This window comes from Siphateles boraxobius, unplaced genomic scaffold (assembly GCF_051911475.1).
Source record: "Siphateles boraxobius isolate OS27281-9 unplaced genomic scaffold, OSU_SipBor_1 207, whole genome shotgun sequence".
Lineage (NCBI taxonomy): Eukaryota > Metazoa > Chordata > Actinopteri > Cypriniformes > Leuciscidae > Siphateles > Siphateles boraxobius.
Genome location: NW_027508819.1, coordinates 1988958 through 2005000, shown reverse-complemented (window position 1 = coordinate 2005000; position 16043 = coordinate 1988958). Strand labels below are relative to the sequence as shown.

The window sequence follows — 16043 nt, the reverse complement described above, 5'->3', positions numbered from 1 at the left end:
ACTTCCTAAAAAAGGGGATTTGTGCCTTCTAAAGAACTGGAGACCTGTCTCTTTACTGTGCATGGACTATAAAATACTTTCAAAATGTTTGGCAAATAGGTTGAAACTTGTTTTAGAATTATTAGTTCACAGAGATCAAACGTATTGTATTCCTAATAGGTCAATTATGGATAATCTCTTTTTGTTAAGAGATGTCATTGATTTAAATCAATTCAATAATGTTGACCTGGGTGTGCTTTCATTAGACCAAGAGAAAGCTTTTGATAGAGTCAATCATACATATCTTTTTGAGGTTTTGAAAGGTTTTGGGGTTGGGAAGAATTTTATATCATATATTCAACTGCTGTATTCTGAAGTTTTTGTGATTGTGAAAGCTGGTGGAGGATTGAGTGCACCAGTACCTGTGTTAAAAGGGATTAGGCAAGGCTGTCCATTGTCGGAACAATTATATAGCCTTGTTATTGAGCCACTGTTGTGCAGGCTACGAAAGAATCTCAATGGAATTAAGGTTATGAATGGAATCTCGATATCAGCTTATGCTGATGATGTCACTGTTTTTATTTCAAATCAAAATGATGTTAATATTTTGAATGAAACAATGGAAAAGTATGAAAAGGCATTGTCAGCAAGGGTAAATTGGGGAAAAAGTGAGGGACTCATTATTGGTCAGTGGAAAAGTGAGCAAGGACCTCCAAAATTACCTGGTGGATTGTTGTGGGAAAGAGATGGGCTGAAAATGCTAGGGGTATTTTTGGGGAATAAACTATTTCAGAATAAAAATTGGGAGGGAATGCTGGAAAAGGTGTCTGCCCGATTGTTTAAATGGTAATCGCTATTACCATTGATGTCATACAGAGGAAGAGTTCTGGTAGTGAATAATCTGGCTGCCTCAACTTTATGGCATAGACTCATCGTAATGGAACCACCTGAAGAACTGATTTGCAAGATACAGAGGACATTTGTGGAGTTTTTTTGGAGTGGAAAGCATTGGATCCGAGCTGCAGCACTCTACCTTCCCGGTTACGAGGGAGGTCAAGGTCTGGTGGATGTACGGAGTAGGATCAGTGCTTTCAGAATACAAGCGGCACAGAGATTCCTGTATTATAAGGACTTAACCTGGACTGAGACTGCAAAACTGATTCTACAAAAGGCAGGTGGTCTTAAATTAGACAGACATCTGTTTTTAATGGAACTGGATAAAGTGAACTTGTCTGAGGTCACACCTTTTTACCGGTCAATGTTGCACTCTTGGAGAACTGTTTTTAAAGTGGAAAGAGATGTTGATGAATGTGGGAGTTGGATACGAGAGGAATGTTTGTTTTTCAACCCAGTGATTCAGACAAGACTTTTGTCATCTGTAAGCGTGCGTGCATGTTTACAAAGACATGGAATTGTGAAGCTGGGGCAATTGTTAAAGAATGACCGATGGGAATCTGTGGAAACCTTGAAAGAAGTAACAGGATTAAAGTCCTCGCGCTTGACTGGAAAGCTGGTGGAAGAAATTGTCAATGCATTACCAAGCGGCTATAGGAGAAATATTGGACTAAGATTTCCGTCAGGCTTAAGCAATGAGCTGGACTTTCCGAAAATAAGAGTTGTTGCTGTCATCGGTGGAAGACAAGAGGAAGAATCTGCAGGTTCAATCTTGTGTTTTAATACTCCACAGCTGGACTTGTTTGAGACGACATCAAAAAAGCCATATATAACACTGCAGTTAAAGTGTTGCATCAAGTTTCACTCAGAGGACAAAAGATCTCAAGGTGGCCAGATTTGTTGAAACCAGAATTTCTTGTAAGAGATAGATGGAGAACTTTGTATAAACCTCCAGTAGAGTAAAGAACAGCGGATCTTCAATGGAGAATTATTCATGGTGCAATAGCCACAGACAAACATGTGGCGCACCTGAATCCAGCAGTTGGGGTGGGGTGTAGGTTTTGTGGAGAAGAAAATCTAGAACATTTGTTTTTAAAATGTAAAAGATTGGAAGGTGTTTTTGATGCTCTTAAAGGATTGTTTCAATTCTCAGAGGAAATCTTTATTGGTGGTGTGAAATATAATTTTTTTTAAAGAAAGAAGATGTGTTTGTTAAATTATTTAATAGGAACCGCGAAATTGGCAATATGGAAAACCAGGAAAAATCAAGGATTACAGCTTAATAGTATTAATGTTGAAGCGATGTTTATGAAATTAGTAGCTGGTAGACTAAAAATTGAATTTGCATATTATAGTCTAGTAAATAATGTGAAGGGTTTCAATGATCTGTGGTGTGTTAATGATGTTTTGTGTGTTGTTTCCAATGGACATCTGGTTTTGAAAATGTAATGGTTTTACAATGTGAATTGTTGAAGAATATTAAGTGTTATTTTTAAATAAAGTTTTGTAAACCTCTCTCTGACACACACACACTCTCTCTCTCTCTCTCTCTCTCTCTCTCTGACACACACACTCTCTCTCTCTCTCTCTCTCTCTCTCTCTCTCTGACACACACACACACACACTCTCTCTCTCTCTCTCTCTCTCTCTCTCTCTCTCTCTCTCTCTCTCTCTCTCTCTCTCTCTCTCTCTCTCAGACACACACACACACACACACACACACACACACACACACACACGTCTCCCAGATGTTCAGCGTCTGCAGATACTGTGAGAAACATCAAAGTCAAGATCCCGAGGAGAGGAAAACTGCAGGGGAAATAAAGCCTCTTTATTGTATTTTGCAGTTTAAAGAAGCTGGAAGTCAAATACACAAAAACAAAACTATGAACTCTTTTCCTTAAAAACAGACAGAGAAGAGAGAGCTTCTTATAAATATGCTTTTTAAAGCGCAGACACCAGGGTTTCTATTGTTTTTATAAATTAACTGTTAAACATTTGAATCATTAGAATTACTTACTTTGAATAAAACAAAAAACTAAACTGAACTAAAATGAAAACAAATCAAACCTAAATACATGCATTTAAATAAAAATTAAAACATATTAAAAAAACATTTTTTAAAGTCACAACAAAATCCCTAAAAAATAAACTGAAATTAAAAATATAACTGAAAATTAACAATAAAAGCTAATTGAAAATATTGCTCCGAACTATGATATTATAATGAATCACAGTAAAATTAAAAAAACATGAAAATATGAATGAAATTGCATTAAAATATCAAACCGAGTGGCATATGCAAACAAACAGCTTTTCTCAGAAATAATTTAAACCACAAATAGTACATTTTAAAGTGGGATTTAAGCATCTATACAAACGCAGAACAAATTTACCTTTCAGAAGTTCACAAATATTCCACCCTGGGAAACAGAGCAAACTCACTCCAGTAAAACCACCATGAGCCATTCCTGCTGACCTTTGAGACTTTTAATGGCCTGCTATTGTAAGAACTTAATCTAAACAGCAGTGTTATCTCTGCATATTCAAATGAATGCAGCAGCTCACTGGTCATGGGTGAATGCATCATGTGACCCTGTGGAGATCATGTGACCTCTCAAGAGTTGGAGTAAGTAGATTAAAGCCTTTCACTTACAGATGCAGGGCTGGTTTCAATTGCTCTGGAAAGTTCTGTTAGGGTGTAACAGTGTTGACCCAGCAAACACTTCTGTGTGCTTCAGGGATCTTATTGAAATGTAATCAAACAAAGGACTCTGGATACATATTTGACAGTCAGAGACAATTCATCAGGCACATTCGAATTCTGTTACATTAACCAGACAAAATGTTGATTGTAACCACCAAAATACCTTATTTATACCATATTTATTACAGAACTTTGTAGGTAACATGGATTTATCCAAAACATAAAAACAGCAAATGTATAAAAGGTTTCACACAAAATATTAAACCAGTGTTCTACATCAGAAACTAACTCTAATCAAATAAAAAAAACATGACAGCTTGCCCTGATGTGACATTTAGAAAACTCTCAGGTTACGACTGTAACTGTAGCTCAGGAGCCCATCACCCAGAGACCTCTCCAGAAGCCCATCACCCAGAGACCTCTCCAGAAGCCCATCACCCAGAGACCTCTCCAGAAGCCCATCACCCAGAGACCTCTCCAGAAGCCCATCACCCAGAGACCTCTCCAGAAGCCCATCACCCAGAGACCTCTCCAGAAGCCCATCAACCAGAGACCTCTCCAGAAGCCCATCACCCAGAGACCTCTCCAGAAGCCCATCACCCAGAGACCTCTCCAGAAGTCCATCACCCAGAGGCCTCTCCAGAAGCCCATCACCCAGAGGCCTCTCCAGAAGCCCATCACCCAGAGGCCTCTCCAGGGGCCCATCACCCAGAGGCCTCTCCAGAAGCCCATCACCCAGAGGCCTCTCCAGGGGCCCATCACCCAGAGGCCTCTCCAGAAGCCCATCACCCAGAGGCCTCTCTAGAGGCCCATCACCCAGAGACCTCTCCAGAAGCCCATCACCCAGAGGCCTCTCCAGGGGCTCATCACCCAGAGGCCTCTCCAGGGGCCCATCACCCAGAGGCCTCTCCAGGGGCTCATCACCCAGAGGCCTCTCCAGAAGTCCATCACCCAGAGGCCTCTCCAGAAGTCCATATCCCAGAGGCCTCTCCAGAAGCCCATCACCCAGAGGCCTCTCCAGGGGCTCATCACCCAGAGGCTCATCACCCAGAGGCCCATCACCCAGGGGCTCATCACCCAGAGGCCCATCACCCAGAGGCCCATCACCCAGAGGCCCATCACCCAGAGGCCTCTCCAGAAGTCCATCACCCAGAGGCCTCTCCAGGGGCTCAGAACACAAGACAAAATAAGAGTGTTCTTGCAAAACAGAACATGGAAAAATAATCGTTTTTACTCGATTGTCCTATTTTGGAGATCGTTTGGAGACAAAATAGAAATTGAAATTATTTTTTGAAATTCGGTTAATTGCCCTAGTGAAAACGTTCAATTTCACGATCGCTCCCTCCCGGGGGGGACAGCCCTCGGAAGCCCTGCTGGAGCTAGGACCTCTTTCCCGAAGCCTTCTTAGCCTGAAGTACGGCCCTCAGAATCCGTCTTCTTATCTGAAGGCTTCGGGCGAGAACAATTTCTTCGCTCCCAAACTCCTTGAGGGGGAGCTCTAGAAGCAACGCTCTCTCTGTGTTCCTGCCTGTAAGAGGAGCTTGTGGACGGCCGAGACCCCCGCCGGCATCCTTCTTAGATCTCGAGCGACGAGGGAGTTCTGCTTAAAGGCTGCAGATTAAATGCCAAAGCTGCCATAGAGCGGCCGATGGCACGTGTCGTCTCCTTGGTAACCCGGAGAGACAGGTATGCAGCCCTACGCAGTTCCGTGATGTCATCAGTGGTGGGCCCCTCGTCGCTGTCGATACCTTTGAGAAGGCCGGCCTGGTATCCTTGCACAACAGCCATTGTTTTACAGGCAAGCACCAGCCCGACCCGCCGCCATATAAGCTCTGCCCTACAAAGCAGAAGTAGTACGGCAGGGTTTAGTGGGCAGTGCTGGGACTTTCAGGGATTTAACATGCGATTCCTGCCTTTCATGTGGCCAGCTGATGTTAAGTCTGGCCACAGCGCGAGTCAACCTCTACGAGCTCCTCGTACGCGGGAGCCGAGCCTGGCCGGCCTCAGTGAACATGGTACAAAAGTAAATCAGACAGTTGTGTGCCGGCGTCTCTTTGTAGCTTCCGTGTATGCCATCACAAGCTACGTAAAAACGCAGTGCCAATCAGGATTGTATTAGTTTCATTCATACTACAGACGTGTTACGCTCAGGACGTCCCCCAAAGTTTCGTTACTGATGCAGTGCAAGTTAGAGCTGTGAGCTAGTGTTAGTGGATGAATCTCTTGCAGTCTGTGTGCAAGAAGATGTCTATACACATGCAGAACAGGTCTGAAAAAGTTTAATTAATCATATTATAAAGTCTACCCTTTCCCATGGCCAGATTAAAGTCCTTTCTACCCCACATTCCCTTCCAACAGCCCCTGGTGGAAAATAATTTGGAAAAAACTAAATAGGATATGTGTGTGCTGTAGTAGACTGACATCTGACGACTGAAAACAGAGGTCAGTGGCCTTCAGCGGTCAGCTTGCTGGACAGTCCAGTCAAGGAGATCTACAGCTCGACACTATAGGGGCCCCTGACAGTCAAAGGCCCCGGGCCCCAGTTACTCAGTCCAATATCAAGTCTTGGTCGGTTTATAGTGTTCATCTGATACACAACAGCTACACACTCTCAAAACTAAAGGTTCTTCATTGGTATCTATGCTTCCATAAAAAAAACTTTAACATTCCATTCAACAAAAGGTTATTTATAGTGCAAAAAGATTCTTTAGATTATTAAAAATGTTCTTCACACTGAGAAAATGTGGCAATTCTATGGCAGTGGTTCCCAAACTGGGGTACGTGAGGTGACAGAGGGGTACGCCAACAAAACACTGAGTTTAATTCCACCACACCTTAAAATAACATTAAAACCAAGCATGGGTTTCTAAAATGCCACTTCTAGTGTAAAACAGGAGGTCAAATATATGGCATCCAATCAAATGAGCTGATCTTTTGTGGTTCATCCACACGCGCAGTGAGCATTCGTCAGACCGTGTGCAGACTGTGCTGTTTCAGCGAATCACACTACATTACTGTCGTTCTCCACAATGTACCTTTGTAAAAGTGGGGATGTAGCACAAATATAGACACAGACTGTGTTTAGAGATCGATTTAAGACTTAATCTCTCTTTGATACAAAAACACTGTGTCAGTTCTTTTTAATGTTGATGATATATTTTAAAGAGCAAGAATGCAATTTTTCCTGAATATCCACACAATTGCAAATGTGACATTGATTTTATACAACAGTTCAACAAACAAAACGGTAAAATGAAGTGATGTACATGTTAAATGCAGCATTGATTGCTCTATTTATCAACAGAATACTAGTTACAGTGACAGCCACAGCAGAACTGCAGCACAGCAGTGTTTCCTTCCAGAGCGAATCTGGATCGGGAGATTCCACAGCTGTGTTTCCTTCCAGAGCGAATCTGGATCGGGAGATTCCACAGCTGTGTTTCCTTCCAGAGCGAATCTGGATCGGGAGATTCCACAGCTGTGTTTCCTTCCAGAGCGAATCTGGATCGGGAGATTCCACAGCTGTGTTTCCTTCCAGAGCGAATCTGGATCGGGAGATTCCACAACTGTGTTTCCTTCCAGAGCGAATCTGCTGTGTTTCCTTCCAGAGGGAATCTGGATCGGGAGATTCCACAGTTGTGTTTCCTTCCAGAGCGAATCTGGATCGGGAGATTCCACAGCAGTGTTTCCTTCCAGAGCGAATCTGGATCGGGAGATTCCACAGCTGTGTTTCCTTCCAGAGGGAATCTGGATCGGGAGATTCCACAGCTGTGTTTCTTCCAGAGCGAATTTGGATCGGGAGATTCCACAGTTGTGTTTCCTTCCAGAGCGAATCTGCTGCGTTTCCTTCCAGAGCGAATCTGGATCGGGAGATTCCACAGCTGTGTTTCCTTCCAGAGCGAATCTGGATCGGGAGATTCCACAGCTGTGTTTCCTTCCAGAGGGAATCTGGATCGGGAGATTCCACAGCTGTGTTTCCTTCCAGAGCGAATCTGGATCGGGAGATTCCACAGCTGTGTTTCCTTCCAGAGCGAATCTGGATCGGGAGATTCCACAGCTGTGTTTCCTTCCAGAGCGAATTTGGATCGGGAGATTCCACAGTTGTGTTTCCTTCCAGAGCGAATCTGCTGCGTTTCCTTCCAGAGCGAATCTGGATCGGGAGATTCCACAGCTGTGTTTCCTTCCAGAGCGAATCTGGATCGGGAGATTCCACAGCTGTGTTTCCTTCCAGATCGAATCTGGATCGGGAGATTCCACAGCTGTGTTTCCTTCCAGAGCGAATCTGGATCGGGAGATTCCACAGCTGTGCTTCCTTCCAGAGCGAATCTGCTGCGTTTCCTTCCAGAGCGAATCTGGATCGGGAGATTCCACAGCTGTGTTTCCTTCCAGAGCGAATCTGGATTGGGAGATTCCACAGCTGTGTTTCCTTCCAGATCGAATCTGGATCGGGAGATTCCACAGCTGTGTTTCCTTCCAGAGCGAATCTGGATCGGGAGATTCCACAGCTGTGTTTGCATCCTACGTTGCAAATTTAAATTGTGCGCAAATTTGGAATATCGCATAAAAATATTGGTTGACCGATATTGCTTTTATGATGGCCGATGCGGATATCTTACAGAGCAGGGTCACCTATGTAAAGCCAATATACAGTATATAATGTTTACACTTTCTATTTGAATTAGGCTAATAATTAATAAATTATAAATAAATAATTTGAAAATTAATTAAAAAAATAAATCTCTAAATTATACTGACTTACTTTAGATTGTAACTTCTTGATTCTGCAATGGTATTACAGTATTTTTCACAAAGAAAGAAATTGTTGGAAAAAATATGAATAAAAAGGAAGTAAACCCTGTAGGCCGACCAACAGGGCACTCAGTAATCTGGCAAGTGTGATTGAGATGGTAAGCACTTTGTAGTGAGTGACACTTTGTTTAACGGTTTTATCTAGCTATTAGACAAAACTGTATAACAGAGAATGAAGACGGAGAATATGAGCGCTGTGTGCTCAGGCACTGCCGTCAAATTAAAAGTCCGACTTCCAATACAGAGTGTCTCATAAGCCACGCCTCCTTCAGTCACATGACCAGCAGAGTCTGCGAAGCGTCCAGTATTGGGCGATGTTATATCATTTAGCCTCGAGATCAGATGTGTGAGAATGATTACTTATTTGATCATTAACTTGTTTATTTTATTTAATTTTTTCTTTACTCATTCATTTGCTTATTTAATTACTTTGTTTCATTTATGAGAATCTTTTTCTATTTTGCTAGCAAAGGTGGAGTGTTTATTAAAGGGGTGGTAAAACACAATTTCACTTTTCTAACTTTAGCTAGTGTGTAATGTTGCTGTTTGAATATAAACAACATCTGCAAAGTTACAGCGCTCAAAGTTCAAAGCAAAGGGAGATATTTGCTTTTAAAAAATTCAATTTCTAAGGACTACAGCAAACGACCGGTTTTGGACTACATGACATTCCTCAGGGTTTGCTGACGTCAGCATATCCCATTATTTACATAAACCCCTCCTCCGAGAATACTTAATAAGCGGGGCGAGGCCATTTTATATTGCTGTTTTGGAGATGAGTTGTCGCAATGCCGTCGAAACGCTGCTGTTATTTTCATCCGGATTGCAGGTTCTGCTTTGTTCGGCCTTCCTAGGGATGAGGGAGTTAGGATCAATGGTTAAATTTTTTTTTTAACTCGGTCCTTCATAATTATGATGACCCAAATCTCGCTCTCTGTGCTGCACATGTTACGGAGGAAAGCTTCCACAATCTTGGCGAGTTCAATGCAGGATTCACACAACTGCTTGTCCTGAAAGATGGAGCAGTTCCAACTTTAAGAACAGAAGCTGTTGTTTACGGGCCACAACCTGTAAGTAGGAGTTATTTTTCGTCGATGTGTTTTCCTGTAATAGTTCGTATTGTTAATTGTACGTTGTAGCAAGGAAGTAAACAAATGACAATGCTGTTTGGCTCTGCTGGTTTGTTAAATGCTCATTCATACTTAACGTTATCTGACAAACACCTAACGTTACAAACTTTGTTTTAATCTCAACAGCGAACTTGGAATTAGTGTAAATTATTCTTTGATTAGAGCTTTTATGTTTATCTACATGCTTGTTTATCTACAGCCATGCTAAACATGGTTCTGTGTTTGATTTGGCAGCCGATGTTTAGTGTTTGTTTTGGGTTAATAGTTCTGTCGACAGATATTTGTCTACAATCGTTCTAAAAATACAAAAGTAACGGTGGCATACAGTCAGAAACGATCACTATAGATCCGCAGTCTTTACTCAAAAAATCCCTTTGAGGACTGTAGTATGATTTGTTAGAACGATTATATGAAATTCTTGTTTATGAAGCTGATTTTTTGTAATTCTATAATAATTAGTACAATTAAATAACAGCGTATCTAAAAAGTAATGAGAGAACAACAAAAAACAAACCTTTCTGAAACGTCGTTTAATGTGTTTTACCACCCCTTTAATAAATCATGTTATTTCCCGGTAGTGAGGTAAAAACAGCCTAATCATTCGTGTATCTGACAATAACTGTTGTGTCTTATGTCTGTTGTGATGTTAAATAATGTGATGTTATAAAGCATTAAAAACTGAAGAGTAGTTCAACATGTCAGTGGGAAATATACAGGCACATATTATCCAGATGCAGCATTATGACTGTACTTCTGCACGAGACGAGAACACGTTTTATCATTTCTCGAGTCAAGAAAAAGTGGCACTATATTCTTCCTCTCTAATGCTGCTGAGAAAGCTCAGCAAATAATGACGCTTTCCTGACATATATCCTATATCATATGCACACTTCAATAAGCCCAAAGAAAGCAGGTTATGTGTTTACAGGATAAGTCGATGTGTTTATGACTGTGATCAAGGGAAACGGGTTCACGAGTTTACATGAGCACTGCTCATTCAGTGTAAGAGGTTAAGAACGGGTGAACGCTCACTTATTCCCTGGAAGTGAAGTGAAAACCGACAGTTTTGGCATCTGTCGCTGATTTAATGAGACGACACCTAAATCAACTATCTTAATTTATTGAATTAATATTTCTTTTGTTGACCATACATTAATAACAATGAAAAATTGAGAAGAATCAATATTTCTTGTTAAATAAGTTTGTCTGTTTGAAGCTGATTTTGATTTCCACAAATGACTGATGTGCTGTGTTCACCTAAACACTGTTATTAGGCCTATACTTTAGTCACATTATTAGTATTATTATTCATTTGTAATTGTACAGTTTTTAGTGTTATTAGTGTCACTAAATGATTTGTTAATGTGTTATTGAAACAAAACAAAATGCTGATGACGCCAATTTTCAGCAACTGTAAGAATGAAGCGTGTGTTTTATAATATAACGCACTCTTGATGATTAGTAAGTATCACCTTGATATTCAATTAATGTGGGATGTCGATTTGTAGCCGGTTTTAAAAACATTTTCATTGAGGATCTCAATCCTCATACAAATGTCGCATGTGTGGTTATGAGATGTCGTTATGAAATTAGGAAGTTCTTAATATTAATAATACTAGCCTTATAAAAATAATAATAACGATAATAACAATAATTGAATACATGACGAGCCAACGATCGTCTTGCAATGATTGGTCGAACATGTTTTGATCCTGAGACTTCCACAGAAGATCTCTGTACATGCTTTAATATTTCACCACTTCTTGCCAAGAGAGTTTCAACATTATAACAGAGAGTAGTTCAGTTTCTTGGAAAGAACAATATATGCTAACAGAATTTGTTTAATTATAAGAGGGTTTGGATCTGGGGTCTGAAACAAACATCCAAAACCACTGATAGAGAAAACACACATTTGAAGGCTAACTGGACTCATAGTTACTGAGATATAGACCTTGTGACAAGCCCTCTGTGTGACAACTAGCCCCGTCTCCTCTATTCTGAAGCTGAGCATAACTATGGGGAATATATTCAGATCCTGCAGAAATTCCCTGTATTTGCCGGTTGTCCCTCAGTGTGGGAGCCAGTGCAGGGCATCAGAGACATGATGAGACATGATGAGCAGAACCACACCCACAGACACAGAACCACTGCAGAGCAACATCTGTGATCCTCACACACACACACACCGCTGACGTCATCGTGACTGACAGCTGTCTCAGTCTGGATCCACGGCGTACACACACACACACACACACACACACACAGCATCGCGAGCTCAGAGTCACTGGTAAATATGGGTGTGATGTTGCGAGCGACGAGCACGAGCAGGATTAATAAACTCTCTCCGGTCAAAGTGACGAGACAAAACATTCATTCATTACGCTCATACAACCATTCGCATTCAATTATTTATTTTATAATACAGATACTCCTACATAGCAGTGCGTGTGCCGGCGGATCAAACGGAACCGTGCACGTTAACCAGGTTATAAATGAGCATTTGTTGTACGATACCCAGTGAGCTGCCGGAGGGTCTCAGGTGTCCGCGGGCAGGCCGAACACGAGCGCTGAATCCCCGCAGAGAAACACGCCGGTCCCTGGAGTTTGGATGAGGCTGTCGAGGCTGTTACAGCGGTGAAAGCGTTACATTAGTGTCCACTACACACACATCCGAGAGAAACCCGACTTCCCAATCCTACTACTGTGAAGGTCTCGTTTAATATTCATGAGCAACGCTTTCGCTATTGGAAGGAAGAGATGCAACGTCAACACTGTGTAGACTAGTAAATATGAGCCAAGCGATAGACTGTAGTAGGCATGTCAGCTTTAATATATATATATATATATATATATATATATATATATATATATATATATACACATACATATATATATATATATATATATATATATATATATATATATATATATATATATATATAAATATATATACATACATATATATGTATATATATATATATATATATATATATATATATATATACACACATACATACATATACATACATATATATGTGTATATATATATATATATATATATATATATATGTGTGTGTGTGTATATATATATATATGTGTGTGTGTGTGTGTATATGTATATATACATATATATATATATAACATATAGACTTTCTTATTATGTGAATGAAAAATAGTCCTGATATTTGCATTTATTTTTCAAGAACCAAAAACAAAGGTTGGGTTTTACTGTACTCACATTTATGTAGTCTATATGACATTTAGCAAAAATGATTAAATTTATAATATAGTATTCTTTCCTTTTATTTGGGGATATTGGTAGAACCAAATATAATGTTTTCAAAACACAAAGAAAAAGTGTGGTCAATGTTATCAATTATAAACCTAGACAAATCTTGTATTTTCTTACATGAGCACAATACCAAAATAAATGAAGCAAGGTTTCAGCCAATGTATTGCAAAAAGAACAGTTCAAATCAATATTCTTTTTTTTAATTTAACAAGAAAATGTATTACTGGGTAGTATCTGTTTAAGATTTTGAAAGTTATTTCCTTAATTTTATTTACCAATAAATGTTTGTTTGGTAAAGTCCAGATGGCCGTCCATAATAAACCTTCCACTAGTCTATGTCTGCTTTAATATTCATAAACCTTCGTCATAGTACAACATAGAAGGACGTCATCCAAAACGATCAGATACAAAAATTGTAAAGTTCCATATTGTATTCATTTTAGGTTAAAAGGTCTATTACATAAAAAATAACACTTATGGGGGGTTTTCATAGTGATGCCATAGAAGAACCATTTTTGATTTCCCAAAGAACCTTTCAATTAATAATTCTTAAGATAAATTTTTTCCTAGTTTGACGAACATTTTAAAAATCTAAAGAACCTTTTTTCATTATAAAGCACCTTTTGTCCAGGAAAGGTTCCATGGATGTTAAGGGTCTTCGAGAAACAACAAATTTCAATAAAGAACCTTTAGTTTTAAGAGAGTATAAACTGTAATCGCAACACAAATGTATATATTGTGATATAATGAAAATGAAATCATAACGATATAATAATAATGAAAAACATCTAAATACATAAAAAATTCTAAAGCCTAATATTATAATAAAATGTCCAGTTTTTATTATTATTACAAATTATATTTTTATTCAATACATGCTTTTAAATAAATAAACAAACACTTTTATTGTAAGCTTTCCTGACACTAAGTGTTTTAGAACAAGTCAACAGGGTTCCTTCCCAGCTGATGAACTTGAGTAGTGCTTGGGAAAAGAGAAGAGAGAGAGAGAGAGAGAGAGAGAGAGAGAGAGAGAGAGAGAGAGAGAGAGAGAGAGAGAGAGAGAGAGAGAGAGAGAGAGAGAGAGAGAGAGCGAGAGAGAGAGAGGACTGACTGAATGAAAGCACAGTGGTGTGAGTGAGGGAGAAGTGAGGGCTGAGAGTGGGTCTCTGCTGAGTGAAGTGGAAAATCAGCCTCAGCCTAAGAAACATCACTAAAGTGCCATCATTCTGACCTAGATTCCCTCGCTCTGACTCCCTTGTATATGCAGTTAAACACAGACATTAAAGCATGCATGATCAACACCATATGTGAGCCACTACCCCTGGCCAAACACACACACACACACGTTGGGTTTTAGTGTTTTATGAGGGTTCTCCATAGACGTAATGGTTTTTATACTATACAAACGTCTTGGGTTATGACTGTAACCCTTGCTCCCTAAGAAGGGAACAAGACACTGCGTCGGAAAGACACTTTGGGGAACGCCTCTCAGCGTAGCGCCTCTGATGCGTGAATGGAACTAAGCCAATCGTGATTGGTGTTGTGTCATGACGTAGCATGGGACGCCATACACGGAAGCTACAAAGAGACGCTGGCACACAACAGCGTTAACTTCTCTGATATAGTAAGTCACTCCCAGGCAGGGGAAGGCGTGGCAAAGGGATGCAGTGTTCCCTTCTCAGGGAACAAGTGTTAAAGTTGTAACCCAAGACGTTCCCTTTCGAGGGTCGGAACGACATTTTGGGGAACAAATTCCCACTATCCCACAACGAAACCTCCTGTCCCAGTGTGAAGCTGTCTCGGGCACAACTAGGACGAGAGCACTCGTGTACCAGGCGTAGAAGGGAGGTGCAGACCATAAAATCACATAAATGTATGAGGGGTGGCTCATGTGAGGTGGGGCATGAAAAACCTGCAGAACCGTTGGCCGTGCCGTATTAGAAAGCTCCTTAGCACATAGCCCGGCCTGGGATGCAAGATAGTCTTAACTCTTCCAGTAGCAAACTCCAGGCACTCCGGTGATATAGAGAGGTTCTAAAGATCTTCCTCTCTTTTAAGAGAAGAGATAGCCAAGAGAAAGGCTACCTTGAGTGAAAGATTCTTTGCCTCACCTGACTCCAAAGGTTCGAAGGGGGCCTCGGCCAGCCCTTCAAGAACCACTGGCAGGTCCCATGTGGGAACTCTGGTCTGAGGTCTCATCCTCCAAGCCCCAAGGAGGAACTGTACGACCAGCTTATGTCTTCCCAGGGGCCCATCACTCAGAGGAGCGTGGAAAGCTAAAATGGCAGCCATGTACACCTTGAGTGTGGACAGGGTAAGACCAGCAGAGAAGCAATCTTGGAGGAACTCCAGCACTGAAGCCACTGGGCAGTTAACTGGGTCCACCTCGCGTTCTCTACACCAAACGGTGCAAACATTCCATTCCAGGCCGTACAATTTCCTTGTGGATGGAGCTCTAGAGCTGAGTATGGTCTCAACTACTCTTGCTGACAGGCCAGCCTCTCGGTACTGTGCCCCCAGACCCACAGTTTCCATAGCTCTGGCCGAGGGTGAAATATTGAGCCCTCTGCCTCCGTCAGCAGGTCCCTCCTGATGGGGATCTCCCATGGAGGGCCCTCCAGATGCGATATTATGTCTGAGAACCATACTCGGGTCGGCCACAATGGGGCTACTAGGAGTAAACTGACTCCGTCTCAACGGATCCTCTCCAGGACTCCCGGGAGCAGAGCGATCGGGGAAAATGCATACAGATCCACCCCAGCAGGGCTGGATACGTGAGAGAAACTACAGTGGGCAGTTTGTCGTCTTTCGAGACGCAAACAGATCCACTTCCACTGGGCCGAACCTCTCCCATATCGACTTCACCACTTCAGGATGTCCTGCCTCGACAGGATGTCTGCTCCCTGATTCTGATCCCCTGGGATGTATCTTGCTCTGTGAGACAACAGTTTCCCCTGGGACTACAGGAGGATCTGACACCTAGATCTGCATAGAGGGCGTGATCTCAGGCCCCCCTGATTGATCAGTGGCCCCCACCACTGACATATTGTCTGATCTCACAAGAACGTGTTGACCCTTGCGGTCTGAGAGAACCTTGTGCCAAGAAGAATGATGGTCCTGCCACAGACCTCTTGTAAATCGGCTGTCCATGACTGCACCCCAGCCCATGAGGGATGCGTGTGTCGGAATGGACAACATCTCGAGGACGAATTGCCAGCTCCTGCGACTGGGC

The 16043-nt window shown here is 41.5% G+C and overlaps 1 protein-coding gene across 3 annotated transcripts in view; it reads right to left on the bottom strand.

Moving 5' to 3' along the window:
- Window positions 1-12347, bottom strand: part of jakmip1 (janus kinase and microtubule interacting protein 1) — an 85737-nt gene extending 73390 nt beyond the window's left edge. The window contains exon 1 of one of the 3 annotated variants that reach the window (XM_077237743.1): window positions 12034-12347. The gene's annotated coding sequence lies outside the window, so the exon portion shown is untranslated. The remainder of the gene's footprint in view (window positions 1-12033) is intronic. The other 2 variants (XM_077237744.1, XM_077237745.1) reach the window with 2 other exon arrangements.
- Window positions 12348-16043: the final 3696 nt, after the last annotated feature.